This window comes from Chenopodium album, chromosome 5, assembly GCF_948465745.1.
Source record: "Chenopodium album chromosome 5, dcCheAlbu1.1, whole genome shotgun sequence".
NCBI lineage: Eukaryota > Viridiplantae > Streptophyta > Magnoliopsida > Caryophyllales > Amaranthaceae > Chenopodium > Chenopodium album.
In genome coordinates this window covers 49,386,917-49,406,462 of record NC_137838.1, presented here as the reverse complement: position 1 = coordinate 49,406,462, position 19,546 = coordinate 49,386,917, and positions in this window count along the sequence as shown.

Below are 19,546 nucleotides of genomic sequence, written 5' to 3'. Positions count from 1 at the left end.
GCCTAATAATAGTTTGGAGCAAATTGAATCTTTGTTTGCATGCCTTTGAGATCACTGGAATCATTTTTCACTATAAGAATCGAGTAGAGGCTAATACGGGCGAATGTGACTTCATGACTCACTTCATACCATCATCCCCGATCCTCCTTTCGTGGTTCCGAACCGTATGGAGTTAGTAATCTCATGGATTATGAATGGGGTGTAACCTTCACGGGTCAATCGTTGTTGCCTTTCGTTGTCCCTTATCGTGGTCCTAAAATCAGTCCGGTGGCTTGTTTTCTCTTCTCACAGTCAACTTCCTTTGATTTTTTTAAAAAAAAACGTGTGTGTTCTACATGCGTCTTAGACCCGGGGGATTTAAGCTCTATCAACCCAAAAACGCTCATGGCAATAAGGGTTCATCCGAGTTATCAAATCCACTGCACCCAAACCATGTAATTGAGTTCGATTTCATCACGAACTCGCGGAGCCGCCTGTTGGCATACTCCCTCAAGGGAGGCTGCCATGCTAACGTATCCAAACTCTTAACCATGGTACCCTATTGACACCAAATAAACCTGACCATAGTCGAACATAGAACTTGACCTTAGGTTGCGAACTATTCTTTGCATCATTGTGCCTACGTGTTTCATGTTTGGTCGTTTTGATCCTAACCTTAACGATCTTTCTTTGTCTATGGTGGATTATTTTATGACTAACGATTGCCAATGGACTGTACTTACTTAGTAATTAGCGCAAAAAAAAAAAATCATGTGCCACGTCAGCATCCACCGTGTCACGGGAAATTTAGCCGTGTCACGGCAATTTCCACCGTGGCACGATGGATTTCCAAAAAAAAAAAAATTCCCGTGCCACGTTAGCATCCATCGTGTCACGGGAAAGTTCACCATGTCACGGCTATTTCCACCGTGGCACGGTGGATTACCAGGAAAAAAAAAAATTCCCGTGCCACGTCAGCATCCACCGTGTCACGGGAAAGTTCACCATGTCACGGCAGTTTCCACCGTGGCATGGTGGATCCTAAAAAAATAAAAAAATCTCGTGTCACGGTGAACTTTCCCGTGACACGTCAGCATCCACCGTGCCACGGGAAAGTTCACCGTGTCACGGCGGTTTCCACCGTGGCACGGTGGAATTCCAACAAAAAAAATAAAAAAAAACCACCGCGTCATGGCAGCTTGTACCGTGACACAGTACAGTTTTCCGTGTCACGGTGCCGTTGAAATAAGTCCAATCAGCTGTTTTTACTCTTCCGTGTTAATTTGGTCCACGTGTCAATCATTTTGGTTATTGATCACATGTCTAGCCATACGATCATACCACGAGTCTTATAACATCACTTAGTCACTCACGAGTCAAGTATAGTCCACACACTTTCTTTATGTTCCGACTCGAGTCGTGCACCAGGTCATTTATGATCGTACACTAGGTTCATGCACCCTTTTTTCGTCATAATAAAAAAATGAGTGGATTTTTCTCACCTGTTTTCAAATGTCTATTTTTTCCTTCCTTTCCTATCTTGAGCTATGAGTCAAACAATTAAATGAATTATTTTATTTCACAGTACTTGGTCAAGGAACATGGATAGATTAATACGGTTCGAGTCATTACCGCAACAATCTCTCAAATCTAATAGGCGTTCAAAGAGAACTTTGCCAACTCCACATTACTTATCATCTTTCAATGACCACTAAAGAAGATATTGAGAACATCAACAAATCCATCGAGGCACTGTCTGCCATGATGCAAACCCTTACCACTAGGGTCACTACCATGGAACAAAACAAGGTCACTGTTTCCACCCTTGACAAATTGAAGGAACAAATGAGTAAGATTTATGAGGATTTCACTAATGTGGAACGGCCTCCCACTCCTTTGGATGTGAAGGACAGACTCCCTGAAAAGTTCTCCACTGCTGATATTCCAAAGTTCAAGCCTACTGATAATCCAATATTCCATTTGAAGGCGTTCTCTGCAACCATGGCTCTTAAGGGATTGGAGGTAACACTCTTCCCTACGGTGTTCCCTCTCTCCTTAGAACATGCTTGCCAACAATGGTTTTATTCCCTAGATGCCAAGCATACTGCGACTTGGCAAGATGTCACCAACAGTTTCATGAATCGTTACAAGTGTAACATTCAAACTAAAACTTCTGAACGTGAACTCTCCATTCTCAAACAGAAAGAGAATGAAGGCTTCACCGCTTACCTGAACAGGTGGAGGGAAACAACTTCACTCTTGGTAGATTCTCCCAAAGAAAAAGAGATGGTTTGCCTCTTTATTCAAAATCTGACTCATTAATACAAGGAACATCTTAAATTTCTTCCCGTGAACACTTTCAAAGATGTATACGACATCAACATCAATATCGAGGATGAGCTAATAAAGACTTCTGGTAGTAACAATAATAACACTTGGAAAAACAAGAAGAACGACCATCCTTCTTCTTCGTCTTCTAAGCACGAAAATACTACCAACAATATAAGGCAAGTTGATCTCAATGAAGTGTTAACTCTTGATGCTCCATTGCCCAAAAAGAAAAGAACTTACACTTCTTTAGGAATGACTTATGATGCGGCCTTTGATCGCCTTTACAGTCAAGGCTTGATCACACCTATTGGGCCATTTCCAGAGCCAAAACCTGAAGAATGGAGTGCCAAATGGAATCCCAATGCCCATTGCAAGTACCATCAAGGAAGGGGCCACACTACGGAGCAATGTTAGAATTTGAAGGACGTCATTCAAGACTTGGTGGATGCAAACAAACTTCCTGTCCCTCCAGGCGGCAAGAAGTAATGAACACAAGGCGCACAGCAGATCCTTTGTGCAAGATTTCATGACTTTTGTTTATCATTCATCTCCATTCCCCCATTCATGTCTAGCATAAGTTTTCCATTTTAAATTTTTATGTGTTCCATGTGTTTCATAAACCTTGATTCCATTAATAAAATGAGAAATTTCCATTATATCTCGATCATAGCATTTTTCATTCACTCATTAAAAAAAATAAAAAAATAAAATCAATTACCGAACTAAACACAAGGTACACCAATGACTTGAGGCACCTCTGCAACCCTGTCATTTCCTGTTAACCGTTCAATCACATTCCATTTCTTCATCAACCACTTTGAGCCTCGTCTAACGTTTGACCTTCATTTCTTCAACCCACATTCACTTAACCTTGGGATTAGAAGATGTGTAATTCTATAACATTCAAAAAGCAAGTAAAAAAAAAAGCAGCAAAGCAACAATAAAACAATGTCTAAAGGCAAGTGTTCCAATGTCTTTGATACGAACACGTCTCGAATTGCGTCTCTTATCGAGTGCTTGGTACCGTGCCCGAGAAACATGAATGCTAAGTGAGTGATGGACCGCATGATATGAGATTGCCTACATTGATTCAAAAGAATGAAAAAAAAAATCAAAGCAAAAAAAAAAATGTTGAAAATAAACTTGCAAAATTCAAAATTTTCAAATTCACAATTATACATCTTGGGGGCTTATCTCAAGTCTTTAGCCTTTTACCCCTTTCTTCCTTAAACTATCAACTTAACCACATTACAACCCTTAAAAGACCTCTTTGAGGTGTACATACACTTGTGCAAAGTTTGGTTAGAGCTACGTTCGGCCTGATTCCTAACGGATACGTAGGCAACCTCACATTGAGGTGCGACCACATTAAAGAATATCCAATGCTTATCTCTATATCTCTACCCATTTAAAGCTAGACTTGGGGGTTTGAACCCACATCAAATTAGCTTACCCAGCCTAAAGAGTCATCATCTTTGACTCTTCACACATATATTTCCATCACCATAACCTTTGCAGCCTCACCTTAGTATTACTTTTACACACTTCTTTCACACATACATATCCATATCATCTTTCCCTTAGGAACCCTTTATCATGAAATCTTGTTTCCCTACCGCGCATGCTTCATCATCTTTCAAGACAACATTCATCAGAAGAAACATTGTATACTTGCTTAACTTCTTGACCTGAGCAATGTTCATTGTTTCATGCATCGCATAATGTGCTGAGTAACATTTCTATATCAATGATTTGTAATAATACAAAGCATATCGTTCTTAGCTCCTTGACCTAAGCAACGTTCATAATTACTTCATCTATATACGTGCTTAGCTTCCAGACCTAAGTGATGTTCAAGATCGCTTCTTTACACTATATATGATGCTTAGTTCCATGACTTAAGTTCATTCATCTATCGTGTCACATGATGTAATTGTCCTTAGCCTCCTGGCCTAATAACATGCATTATGCATACATTATTTTCAGGACAAGCAATTCAATCCATACGATTCATTTCGTCTTCACTACATGAAAAAATAAAATTGGCACAGGTTCAAACCAGGCTTAAGGCACCGGTTTGAACCGGTGCCAATAAGAGGTTTAATAAGGCACCGGTTCAAACTGGTGGAAAAAGTAGGAATTGGCACCGGTTAACCGGTGCCAAAAAATCTAAAAAAAAAATTAATTCAATGACTTTCGCACCGGTTAACTGGTGCTAAAAGTGCCAACAAAATTAATTTTTTTTTGTCCTTTTTTGCTTAAAAATTAAATAAAATAAATTAAATAAGAACACAAAATATAAATCAAACATCACAATCAATATAAACGATTCTGTTTAATATTTATATAATCAATAAAATTTTACAGCATAGATCAATAAAAAAAAATTACAACATATAAATAAAAAAATTTACAACATATAAATCAAAAAAATAAATTACAACATATAAATAAAAAAAAACTACAATATAAATCAAAAAATAAAATATTACAACATCACAATCTAAAAATCCCCATATTATTGATTCTTCGATTATGTATACCTGCGTCAATTAAAACATCAAAAATAAATTGGTTAAAATGAATAAGCTGCGAAAAAAAAAAAAAAACCTAGAAGATAAAAAAAAATCGAATTAAAATCGATTAAAAGGAAAAAAAATCGATTAAAATAAAAAAAAATCGAAAAAACCCAGAAATAAAAAAATTAAAACAAAATCGAAAAAAATTGAAAAACCAAGAAATCGAAAAAATAAAAACAAAATCCCAGAAAAAAATGAAAAAACCCAGAATCATAAAAATAAACACAAAATAGAACAATTAAAAAGCCCAAAAATCAATTAAAATAAAAACAAAAACAAAAAAAAATTGAAATCGAAAAAACCCAGAAGAAATCGAAAATCAAAATCGAAAATCAAAAATCAAAAATCTAAATAAGACAACAAAAGTAAAAATCGAAACACAAAAATCAAAATCGAAAAAAAAGAAAAACAAAAATCAAAATCGAAAAATAAAAATCAAAAATCAAAATCAGACAACAAAAATAAAAATTGAAACACAAAAATCAAAATCGAAAAAAAAGAAAAACAAAAATCAAAATGGAAAAATAAAAATAAAAAATTGAAAAACCCAGAAATCGAAAAAATAAAAACAAAAACGAACAAATAAAAAACCCAGAAATCAATTAAAATAAAACAAAAACGAAAAAAATTGAAATCGAAAAAACCCAGAAAAAATCGAAAAACAAAATTTAAAAATCAAAATCAGAAAACAAAAACCCAGAAAAAATCAAAAATCAAAATCGAAAAACAAAAATCAAAATCAGACAACAAAAATCAAAATCAAAAGTCAAAAATCAAAATCAGAAAAACAAAAATAAAAACCGAAAAAAAAATCTCAATCGTAAAACACAAACCTAGAAATTGAAATCCAACTCGAAAAAAAAAAAACCTAAATCGAAAAATACAAACCCAGAAATTGAAATCAAACTCGGAAAAAAAAAAAAAAAACCATATGTTGCATGTTGGTGGTCTTCAAATGAATGAAAGAAAGGAGAAGGAGATAGAAAGAGAAATAGTAGGGAGAAGGAGATCGTGAAAGAGGAGGAGAGGAGAGAGAAAGAGGAGAAGAGTAGAGAGAGAGGAGAGAGAGCGGCTGGTATGTAATTAGGGTTGGGGGTGATTATAAAGGGGCGGTTTTTTTTTATTAAATAAAGGCACCGGTTCAAACCGGTGGGCTTTATTTTTTGCCACCGGTTTGAAATGAACCGGTGCCATATGTCTTGGTCCATTAGACCGGCATGTTTTAAGGCTATTTTTGGCACCGGTTTGGACTGAACCGGTGCCAATTAGGGGGTGCCTTTTTGTATTTTTCTACTAGTGCTTGGAGGAAGTTCAAAACTTCTTCCCTTTTTCCTTATTTTATTTTGGGGAAGATAAAAAACTTTTTCAAAATTTTTATCGAAGGAAGTTCGAAAATAAAATTTCATTTTTCACGTCTTTCTTTTTCGGGAGAAAGTCGGTACCCTCCACTCGTCTCATGACAAAAATGATGGAAAATTTTTGCTTTTGCATTTTCGGTTGCTTGTGTTTGCACACACACACTCAAACTATACACACACAATCACAAGTCATACTCATGTCATGTCATGTCATGTCATGTCGTGTCAAGTCAAACTTGGTCAAGTCAGTTGGTCAAGTCAATCATAGTCTATACGAGTCCCCTGGCAAATTTTATTTTTGCAAGTCACAACCAGCCCACGTCCGGGGACAAGCGGACCATCTACAGCCCACGTCCGGGGAAAAGCGGACCATCTACAGCCCACGTCCGGGGACAAGCGGACCATCTACAGCCCACGTCCGGGGACAAGCGGACCATTTACAACCAGCCCACGTCCGGGGACAAGCGGACCATCTACATCCCACGTCCGGGGACAAACAGACCAACAACAGCCCACGTCCGGGGACAAGCGGGCCATTTACAACCAGCCCACGTCCGGGGACAAGTGGACCATCTACAGCCCACGTTCGGGGACAAGAGAACCAACTACAGCCCACGTTCGGAGACAATCAAACCAACATCATTTCACGGCGCAAGGTTCTCGATACACAGAGACTTGCACTCTTATCATCTGTCGACTTTCTTCAAGCATGGAAAGTATTATCCGGTGGATTTCTTCAAGAATAGAAAACCGCCAAATGTCGGCTTTCCTCAAGCATGGAAGGTATCATTTGGTAGATTTCTTCAGGCTTAGAAAGTTACCAAATTCATCAGCCGGCTTTCCTCAGGCATAGAAAGTGTTTCAACGAACGTCATCTGGTGGATTCCTTCAAGCATAGGAAGCTGCCAAACTCATTTGTCACCGATACACTGGTGCTAGATACGTATTCTATCCTTTTACTCTTTTATCTGTGGAACAAACATTTTTCTGCAGGTATCGGCTTATATAGAGTGATTTAGGATCGCAGAACATATCAAATCATTCTCCGTCCCTATTGGCTACTTTGACTATCGTTTTCGAAACTGACATTTCTACAAACTCAGTCAAAGTGGGAACTTCTGTAGACACCTAAAAATGTCTCCCCAAAACCAAACCCGATGATGAACAACCTTTCACCGCCATTATTGGTCGGGTTCAGTATTTAATCCCAAGAGTGCTTAAAAATCGTATTATTCAATTTTTGAATAATCCATGGATCAGTCTTGATGTTTGGTCTAAGCATAGTTTTAATTTCAGCCCAAACTTATTTTACTGTTTTATTATTAAATTTTAGCCCAAACCTTTTTTATTTTATTGTTTTATTATTTATTTTTGGCCCAAACGTTTTATTTATTTTTATTTACTTATTTTCTTATTTTAGCCCAAATAATAATAAATTATAAATGGCCCGAAATTATCAATCTGCACTTAAAATGCTGAACGACATTAGGGTTAAACATGAATTTAGACGGAAAAGCGGACTGAAAACTCCCGCGTCACGGCAACAGTCCATCGTGCCACGGGAAACTTTCCCGTCTGACGGTGGGGTTCCCCGTGACACGGGACACCTGCTGTGACACGGGGGTTTCCATGTCCTTTCCGCGTAAACCCTTAACGCGTTTTCTCCCCCGTTCACTAAATATTTCCCGCGTCACACAAAAGTACACCGTGTCACGGGAATGTTTCCTGTCTGACGGTGGGATTTCCCGTGTCACGGTACACTTTGTCGTGTCGCAGCATAGTTTATTAGGGTTTTTATCTTTTTAGGGTTCCGTGTATTCCCTTAGCACATTTTTTCTATAAATAACCCCTCATTTATGATGTACGGGGCATCAATTAATTCTCTATTTTCTCTCTTCTGTGTTCTAGCCTAAACACTAGCCTACCCTTCTTCTTTCATAATTCCTTCTTCAAGAACTCCAAGGAGTCCATACTTTACTCGTGGTTCTGTCCTTAAGCTAGGGCGTGAAAGGTAGAACTGTTTGAGGGTTTGGCCCCAAATCAATTCTATTTAATTTAATTTAATTATCGTTTTATTATTATTTCCTTGAAGTTACTAACTCGTTTATTATTTTATAGTTGCAAGCAAACAAAATCAAAGTAAGAATTATGTTCATTTTATTTCTATTATTTTTCTAATGATTTTATATTGTTGGAATTATTGCTAAATTGCTTCCAATATTAATGCTTATATTTATTGATCACTATATTGCATGTTTAAAGGGAATATTTAACTAAAAATCACGCCTAATAAGATAATTTGGACGACTGGTTTAGGTTCCTTTTTAATCTTGTTGTGATTTAATCAATTGATCACTAATATTTTAGAATAACGTGTTGCATTAATATTCAACCAATTTAGCCTAATAATAGTTTGGAGCAAATTGAATCTTTGTTTTCATGCCTTTGAGATCATAGGAATCAATTTTTACTATAAGAATCGAGTAGAGGCCAATACAGGCGAATGTGACTCCATGACTCACTTTGTACCATCATCCCCGATCCTCTTTTCGTGGTTCCGGACTATATGGAGTTAGTAATCTGATGGATTATGAATGGGGTGTAACCTTCACGGGTCAATCGTTGTTGCCTTTTGTTGTCCCTTTATTCATGGTTGCCTTTTATGATCCGTAAACGGTTTACAAATTCCTTAAAAACTTGTTGGCGGCTCCCTACTTTCCTTGTCCCTAATCGTGTACGTCAATTCCCACTTCCTAAGAGTGCCAAGCATATTCACACATGCTTTTACGTAGGCGCACTTCGAACGACGCCTACAGTATCCGACTTTCTCCCCCAAAATAGAAAAAATGAAAAATAAATTGGATTTGAAACAAACCTAAATTTAATTAAGTCTGAATAAATCCAAAAAGAAAATAGTAGGAAAAATATATTTTTTAATATGTACGGGTATTTGTAGAAAAGGTAAAATTGTAAAGTCATTGTACGAATTCGAATCATAGCCAGAAAAACGCGGTTTGCATAGCACGTTGAGGAAACGCTGTAGCGCCACGTGTCGGCACGTGTTTTGCTTTGTCACCTAGCGCTGCTACTGTCGCCAGGCGACAGGCTTGTCGTTTGGCGCTGCAGTTCGCCGATTTTCTGCATAAATAGCCCCCTAATCTGCCGAATTTCTGTATAATTCCAACAGATTAATCATAATCTTAGTTCTTCAACAAATAATCATGTCTTTAGTTACTAAGAGTTTGAGCAATTTCACTCGTTAATGGTGTCGGTCTTTAACTGCTAAAGAGAGAAAAGAACTTGACTTTTTTCACATGGGAGGTATTTATGGTGTTAAGGGGGTAGATCTTGATATAGATTTAATTCATATTGCCTTTGAATATTGGGACACAAATACACATTGTTTTAGACTAGGGTGAGATGAAATTAGCCCTTTACCGGAAGAATTTGGTGCCATCTTAGGCTTCCTTTCATTAGATATTGCGGTAATCCCTAGAATAAATGAATATTATTATTAAGATTTTGAGCGCTTCTTTAATTTAAGAGACATAAATCTAACAAATATTGTAGATGTTAGTGTAGTTAATTTAAAAGAATTTGCACGCCATTACTTTGATAGAACTTATTCTAAATCTTTTCATGTTTATAGACGAAGGGCTTTTCTCTTTTACATGCTTAAACAATATCTTCTCATTAGTGGTAGAACTAATGAGGGTCAAGAAATTATATTAACTATTTTGGAGCAAATTGAATCTGGAATAAATCCAATGCCATTAATTGTTGGAGAGACTATGCTTAGTCTTGATGAATTGAAGAGAAATCCAAAAGCACCTTTTCGGGGCTCTCCAGTTTTATTACAGGTAGAAAAATAATATTTTTAATTATAGAAATCAAAAATATATTTTTGTATAGTAATATTAATTTATTTGCATTGAATTTTTCTGCAGATATGGCTAATGGAGAGACTAGAATTAATTAGTCCTCCTGACAATGTTGAAAAATATACTCCAAATTGCTTTGTGAGGCGAAAGAAACGCTTCTCTAAGATGGGGCGCCTTGAGTGGAATAAAGTGTTTGCCTCTTGCAACTTTGCTATCAAGTGGGTCATCCCTTGGTGGAAAATAGAGAAGATGATTGGTGTCAACAAGCAACCCTTATGCCGTCTTCCAAGCTTAACCAAGATGACTTTTTATTATCCCGCATGGTAAAAAGGCAGTATGGTCTACTTCAAATAATTCCTTCTGGGGATCGTCGTCGTCCCTATGAATTCCCTGTTCACAAGAAGTAGAGAAATTTGACACATATTGGAGCGCTGGACCTTTATGGGAGGTGATTACCCAAAAGGTTCCTCCTTCCTTGCCCAATGATGTGAAGATTTGGCTTCTTAAAAAGCCTACAATGGACATGAAGAAAAATCAGAGTAAAACCAATGTGAAGAATCGTTTGGGTGACAAAGTGATTCTTTTTTAGGAACGCTTGGGTGAAAAGATTGAATTCAAAACACCTGTGATGCCTTAAAAGAAAGACCCTACAAAGGATAAAGGGAAAAGAAAAGCTGACACTTCAGAAAAGAAGGTTTGGGTAGAAAAGAAACATGGAGTCCTAGCTAAGGGAGAAACCATTTACTCTAAAATTGAATGTAGGTCCTCTAAAGGATGCCTACTAGCTAAAGTCATGGATGATGAAGAGGATTCAGATAAAAATTAGAAAAGGGCAAAGAAAGAAAAGAAAGATTGAAGCATTGCTTAACTTCCAATTTATTAGACTTAGGTTTAAATTTAAAGTTAATTTGTTTTATTAAGCTTTTATTTCTTATCAATAATGTAATTTTTTTTTAAATTTTATTAATGAAATTTCAGCTTTTTAATTAAATTAACTTCTTTAAATTTAATTTATTAGAGCAATGAAAACAGATTATTTTATTTTCCAGAATTTTTTTCGAGTACGGAAGTCGAAAATTTTCCGAAAACACCGAAATTTTCCCATGTACTCCCAAAAGAGCGGCGCCGCCGTTTTGCGGTTATTGCCAGACGTTTTTGTCTGTCGGCAAGCGACAAGCACTGTCGCTTTGCGCTGCAGTCTGTCGGCCTGCGACAGACTTCTTTATGTGGCGCTGCTAATCCGTCAAATTTCTTTTTATTTCTGGGATGCGAGGTTTGCGAAAATTAAAGTGGCCGCACCCTGTAAAAGGTTGCCTATGTATCCTTTCCTTAAGGAATCAGGCCAAATGTATCTCTCTTTAGTGTCCTACTCAAGTAATTATGGGTAGTACTTTTTTAGTTGGTCAAGGTTCGTAATGTTTGAGAACTCATTGCCATCCATGTTAGTTAGTTTTGCTGCACCTTCTGATAGAATGGTTTTGACAAAATAGGGTCCGGACCAATTAGGTCTAAATTTGCCTCTTGGATCCAAAACATTTTTCCTTAATGTTTTTAACACCAAGTCTCCTACTTTGATGTTTCTTGTCTTGACCTTCTTATTAAAATGCCTATCCATACGGGTTTGATAGCATTGGGTATGATGTAGAGCTTCTAGTCGCTTTTCATCAAGTAGAATCGGCTCTTCATACCTTGCTCATGTCCATTCGACTTCATCGAGTTTACTTTCTAGTGCAATGCGTAGAGATGGTATCTTTAGCTCTACAGCTTGTACGTCATCCATTCCATAAACTAAGGAGAATGGCGTACTTCCTGTTGATGTGAGAATTGACGTGCGATAACCCCAAAGTGCGAAATGGAGTTTGTCAGGCCAATCCTTGTAATTTTCTGCCATTTTCTCGATGATAGTCTTTAGATTTTTATTAGCTGCCTCAACCACTCCATTTGCTTGGGGTCTATAAGGGGAAGAATGATGGTGTTGAATGCCATATTTTTGTAGCAATTCTTCACATTCAGCTTGAAAGTGAGTTCCATTGTCACTTATCATCTCATGTGGGACTCCGTATCGACAAATGATATTCCTTTCGATAAAGAAAGCTACATGTTTTGCAGTGCGTTTAGCATATGATTGTGCTTCAACCTACTTTGTGAAGTAATCAATTGCTACTAGGACGTATTCGTGACCCCCTGTCCCAGGAGGGGTAATTTTACTAATAATATCAATTCCCTATGTAGAGAATGGGCATGGTGAAGTGTAGGTATAAAGTAGAGATGGAGGAACATGTTGTAAATTGGCATAAATTTGGCATTTAGGGCATCTTTTTACATATTGATGACAATCCCTATTCATGGTAGTCCAATAGTACCCTTCTCGCATTATCTTTTGGACTAGCATTTTGCCATTAACATGGGTTCCACAAATGCCTTCTTGGACTATCCTCATAGCTCTTTGGGCATCCTTTTTCCCTACACAGAAGAGAGCTCGACCCTTGGGTACCCTTTTATGTAGCTCATTGTCTATGAGTACGTATTGGGAAGCCAAGAGTCTTAATGCTCATTTTGTTCTTTTGTCAGCATGAGGAGGATATTCTGCTTTGGTGACGTATTTAAGTATGTCCGTATACCACGGTTCTTCTTCTTCATCTTGGACCACCTCATCATCTTCTATGGCTTAAATATAAGCTGGTTTATTCCTTTTCTCAATAGTTAGAGGCATTTGCTCGATTTCCGTAGGAATCCTAACCATTGAGGCTAGTCTTGCCAAGGCATCAGCAAATTGGTTTTCCTCTCTAGGTAGATAGGTGTATTCTACCTTTTCCAATTAATTGGTGAGAGTTTCCAGATAATTTTGGTAAGGGGCTAGACTTTCACTCCTTACTTTCCATCTTTTAGAAATTTGATTGATGATCAATGAAGAGTCTCCGAATATTCGTAATTTCTTTACACCCAATGCCAAAGTTGTTTCAAGGCCTACCATGCATGCTTCGTATTCAGCAGCGTTGTTGGTAACGTCGAAATCTAGCTTTATAGAGATTGGAACGTGCTCCTCTTTAGGTGATACTAATAATAGTCCAATGCTACATCCCTTTTGGTTTGAAGCTCCATCGAAGTATAAAGTCCAAGTATCATCTTCTGTGACCATCAAGTCTTCATCTGGAAATTCATTGTCATGTATCAGCGTCGAATCTTCTATTGGGAAATCTACTAGGAAATCCGAGATTATAGATCCTTTGATTGCCTTTTGAGGCATTAATCTTACATCGAACTGGGCTAAATTGACTATCCATCTTGATATGCATCCATTCAGTGTAGACTTTTCAAATAGATATTTTTAGTGGATCCATTCGGGAAACTACAAAGACTGTATGCACAAGCATGTAATGTCTTAGCTTGGTTGTGGCCCACACAAATGCGAGGCTCAATTTCTCAAGCAATGTGTAGCGTACTTCATACTCGAGCATCTTTTTGCTTAGATAGTAGATTGCATTTTCTTTACCTTCTACTTCTTGTGTAAGCATAGCCCCCATTGTTTCCTTGGTGAGTGTTAAGTACAACCTAAGAGGGATCCCTAGAAGTGTTGGTGCTAACACGGGAGGATTTGCGAGATAGGCTTTGATCTTCTCAAAGGCTTTTTAACACTCATCGTCCCATATTACTGGCACATTCGTTTTGAGCTTCTTGAATATTGGTTCGCATATCGTTGTTAGCTTCGATATGAACCTACTTATATATTGCAATCGGCCAATAAACCCTCGAATTTGTTTCTCGGTTTCGAGCGGTGGCATTGACATGATCGCCTTGATCTTGATTGGGTCTATCTCTATTCCTCTAGAGCTTATGACATACCTCAAGAGCTTGCCTGAGGTGACTCCAAAAGCGCACTTTGATAGATTCAACCTCATGTTGTATTTTCTTAGCCTTTCGAAGAATTTTCTCAAGGCTATTTGATGTCCTGGGCGATCTTTTGATTTCACAATCATGTCGTCTACATATACTTCAACCTCTTTACGCATCATGTCATGGAGTAGGGCAGTCGCTGCTCGTTGGTAAGTAGCACCCGCGTTTTTCAACCAGAATGGCATTACCGTGTAACAGTTAGTACCCCATGGTGTTATGAATGTTATTTTCTCCATGTCTCCTAATCCATGAGAATTTGATTGTATCCCGCGTATCCATCCATAAATGAGAGAAGCGCATGATTTTCTGTATTATCTACTAAAATATCGATGTGTGGTAAAGGGAAGTCGTCCTTTGGACTTGCCTTATTTAAATCTCAATAATCGACACACATTCTTACCCGGCCTTCCATCCTTCTTTGGAACCGAGACCACGTTGGCTACCTATTCGGCGTATTTGGATACCCTGATAAACCTGCAGTTATTTGTTTTTGAACTTCTTCTTTTATTTTAAGAGCTACGTCAGGTTTCATTCGACGCAGCTTTTGTTTTACAGGTTTCATTCCTGGAATTAGCGGTATAGTGTGTTGAGCTATTTCTCTATTAATGCCTGGCATATCTTCGTATGACCAAGCAAATACATCAATAAATTCTTTAAGTAGATTAATCAAATCAGTTCTTAAGTGTTAATCCGATTTTAACTTCTCTTTTAATGGTTGAATTATTTGAGATATCAACCGTCTAAGTTTCCTCAATTATCGATGTTTTCTTTTCAAGTGTTTCCATTGCTTTAATAATTTCTTTGTCATTTTCATTGTTAGTTAAGCAATGCTCGTCATCTTGGGTTAATGAAAAACACGAGGAGTAAGCGGAAGAAGACATATTATTAAATTCTGAAATCATTACATCGAAAATGGAAATGTCCTCAGGGACTTGATTATTAACTATCCTAGGAGTAGAAATAGAAGAAATAGGGGGTGCTACAACTAAAGGCTTGGAAGACTCTACAAGAAAAGACTCTGACTCTGACTCTGAATCAGACGACTCTTCAAACATTGGTCCTTGCCCTGTTGTTATGGAGATTTTCCTTCCACTTGGAGTAGTCACCTTGACCGTCTTGCGCCATCCTTGTACTAATCCTTCCGCTAGAGTGATGAGATTTGAAGGGTCAAAGTTCTCGCTTTTTAGGACCGTTTGGATGAGTGAGGATTTATCCTCTACGTATCTCGGCTCATCTTTTTCTCGCCCAAATAGTAATCCCATGACATTAAAGTCAAAGCATGGGGGTACTTTCTCCTTGTGAATAGGAGTTGGGATCTCATCTAGAAAGTAGCAATCCAAAAAGATTTCGAACCCCGGTTGCCTTATGCTATTTGCAACAAAGGGTTCGAGAAATTCATAGCATGGGTAGTCTTCTCCTTCTCTTATGAACTTTCCATTAAGAGTAAGAGGATACTAATCCATTGGGATTGCTTTCTTTTGGGTGCGAGCGTTCCTACGTGCCTTAGACCTTTCCTGGGCTCGCTTAAGATCTTCTTGAGTCGGTTCGAAACCAAGTCCGAAAGTATCTAATTTAGGGAGGCCAGGTAATTCCAGCTGTTTTGCTATCTCCTTTTTCTTTCCTAGAGTTATTCCAGGAAAGTTCCCTTGTCTCTTGAGGATAGTATGTACTATCATATTGGAGTGGGGGTCGTGACAGAGAGGGGTCCTTTCATCCTCCTCGATTAAGGAGACCTCTTCATTAAAGCCCCACAAGTCTTCATCATCTTCATCGTGCTCCACATTAATGATCGGATTTTTCACAGCTTTAATTCTCATAGGTGAAGCATCGATTGTGATAAGGATTCCTCCAACTATGGCTTTTAACTGTTGGTGAAGAGATGAAGGGACAGCCTTGAGGTCATGAAGCCAAGGGCGTCCCAACAATAAATTGAATGAAGCTTTAATATCTACCACTTGGAAAGTAGTGGCATGTTCTATTGCCCCCGACGTTAAATTCATTGTGATTTTTCCAAGAGCTTGGCGATGTGTATTGACGGGTTAAGTCTTATTCCTTGTGTTGAAGGGATTAAGTGTTCATCCCTTATGCCTAACATCCTCGCAGTTCTGAGTGGACAGACATTAATTGCCGATCCATTGTCTACAAGAGTCATTGGAACGTTCATTCTCTTGTAGACTACCGTGAGGTTTAGTGCCTTGTAATGCTTGTCACCTTATGGAGGTAAATATTTGTCAAGAAAGGTTATAAAGTTGATTGGACAAGGAAGATCACTCATAAGGAAGTTAGCCAACCCCTCAGGAGTGGTGTCAGAATCTATCCCTATCTTATCTAAGGCATTCATTACCCCCAACCTATGTTCTCGAGACATAGCTAGAAGTTTCCATACGTTCATCTCGACCTTGGTCTTTTTGAATTTCTTGACAATGTCATTATCTTCTATAATAGGTATGGGAATTTGTTGCATGGTAGGCATGGGTTGTGTAGAGATGGGAGGTTGCGTTCTCCCAGATCTTGTGAGGACGTCTATAGGTGAATCCTCTTCATCCCAAAAATCACCTATTGAATATGATATTTAAAGTGGAGGTTCTTCTATGTCTTTTAGGTAGACGTCTTCTTCATCGTTGTCCCAAACCCCGTTAATGCTTATGTCTTATTCTTGTGGGATTTGAACTAGCTTTTTATCTTCAATCATCTTTTGAATTAAATCTTTGAATTTAAAACAGTTTTTAATGGTATGTCCTTCTGATTGATGGTATGGACAGTAGAACCTGTCTGTCCTCTTTAGAGATTCAAATGGTCTCGGTTTGAGAGGTTTGACCTTACCATTCTCGGAGAGCATTTTGAATATTTTGGCATAGGTAGTCCCAATTGGAGTATAAAGTTTATTACTCTTCTTGGGTGTTTCAATTACTTGTAGAGGGAATGCTTTCTTCTTCATGGGTGGAACTTTATCACACTTTTTCTGAAGTTCCTCTCCTTGTTTCTTTGCCTATTCCATAGCTTCACGTAGTAAGTCTATTCCCTCCCACATGGACCATATAAGCATTTGCATATCTTCCTTGGTTACTGGTTCTGGAAAGTCATCCATGGCATCGAAAAAGGTTTCTTCCTCTTCTTCAATAGCATGAATTTCTTCAACAGGTTTGATAAGAGATGAGGGATCAACATGGTTCTCCTCATCAGAGATGGCCAAGGAATCGGAGAGAGATGCATTGTTGATGCTTGGCTTCTTACTGGCAGGGGGCAATGGTAGTTTAATGTTATCAATTAAATCTTGGATAGCTTCCTTAAGCTTCCAACAATCCTCAGTGAGATGGCCCCTACCTTTGTGATATTTGCAATGTGCATTGGGGTTCCAATTAGCTTTCCTATTTTCAACTAGTGGGTCCCCTAATGGTCCAATAGGAGTTATAAGACCTTTTGCATTTACTCGATCAAATACGGTGTCATAACTCATACCAATAGGAGTAAAGTTCCTCCTTAATGGTTTCTTTTGTTCTTGGTTGTTCATAGCAAGGACTTCACTCAAATTAAAGGTGCTAACATTATTTGAGTGGGTGGTTTTGGAAGAAGATGGATTGTCGTTCTTCTTGCCTTTCCAGCCACTGTTGGAGTTATTGTTAGCAGCTTTTTGTTTTGCAAGTTCGTCTTCAATGTTAATCCCAATATCATAAACGACCTTGAAGGTGTGTAGATTGTTTTGATATTTTAGATGCTTGGAGTACTTTTCTTGGAGGTTCTTGATGAACAACCTCACATATTCTTTTTCTCTTGGTACTTCAATCATCCTAGTAGAGGTTTCTCTCCATTTATTAAAGAAAGAAGTGAAACCTTCATTCTCTTTCTATTTAAGTATCTCAAGTTCCCTATGATCAGTTTCAACTTGAATATTACACTTATACATATCAATGAAAGCGTTTACTATTGATTCCCAAGTAGAGGTTTTCTCTTTGCCAAGGGAGAAGAACCATTGTTGCCAAACGGTTTCAAGAGATAAGGAAAATAGAGAATGAAATACTTTTCCATTAATACCCTTAATAATCATTATTGTTTCATAAGCTCTTAAATGAAAATAAGGGTTATCAGTTGCCTTGAAGTTTGGGATGTCGTTGGCATTGAACTTCTGCGGAAGAAGTTCCTTGTCCACCAAGACCCCTTGTAATTAATGCCCTGGAACCTATAATCACTAGATATCTTGCTCAAGATTTCTTGCATGTGCTCCATTTGTTGTTGCTTCACAGGGTCATTATTTTGGAGGGTTAAGGTCTTTAGTAATTTAGTAACACCAGCCATTTACTTCTTGAGCTCATTAACTTATTCTTGACTCGCCATTATCTTCTTGGCTTTTCTTTTTCGAGCAATTGGTTTTTCAAAAAGTTGTACTTGAACAAAAAGGTTGTCTCTGATCATACGTCCTTCCTTTCTTGACCACGCGCTGTAAATTAAACCATCTGTTTTAATGACTTGACTCAAATTGACTTTGACTATGGATTTATAAAGAAAAAGAAAAAAAAAAAGCAAAAAATAGGGTGTATATTTTTTGGAATCAAGTATAGGGTTCAAACAAGTGGTTTAATTGGAGGATTAATATTCGACTTACCCCCCTAAAAAAATGACGGAAAACACGCGCATACAAGACTCTCTTAGACATGGTCAAAGTGAACATACATATTAGTGTGTGCTTTATTTGTAAGTGTAAGTGATATGCTTTGACTCTTGTGTAAGACCATGGGACTTAGTGTCTAGACTCAATTAAGGACTTAACAAAGGTACTGTTATTAACAGAATAATCGAATTGATTAGCAAACTACCTAATTAGACTCGTCATGATGACTCGAGCAAAATGTCGAAATGTCGCCAAAGCAACAGGACTATCGCCGCACTCTACAGTGTAGCGCCAGATGACAGAGTTGTCGCCCGGTGTTGCAGCCCAAATTATGGCTCCATGAATGGAGCATTAATCTGGGACTGCTTTCAGTATTTTTACTCTACGGGACATGCCTAAAGTCGTACTAAGTCAATTCTGATTAAATTATTAGACTTTAATTAATCTAATTAATTAATTAATTAGGAAAAGTCCTTTTAGTCATTAATTAGTTTATTTAAGCTTAAGCACAAGTCAAACAAACGGTTAGGAAAAACACATTGAGTATGCACAACAGATAATGTACAATTAGTCAAGTAGGCACAATATGATGCAAGGAGTTTGCAACCTAATAAATGCTCTAGTTCTCTAAAGTTCGGGATATGGGTTATTCAAAGAGGTTCCATGGTTATGAGTCCGGATGCACCGCGCGGAAGCCTTACCATTGGAAGGGTTAGCGCGAATGGATGGGACACCGCGAGTTAAAAAACTCGCTTCCATGGTTTGGTGAATTCAACATTCTCGGATGTACCCTTTATTGCACAGAGCGTTCAATCAGGTAGATATAGCATGAATTCCCATAGGGTTATGTCCATATGTAGAACACATATGGGTTTCAAAAAAGTGAGGAAAACTCAATCAGGAAGTAGAATCGAGCCA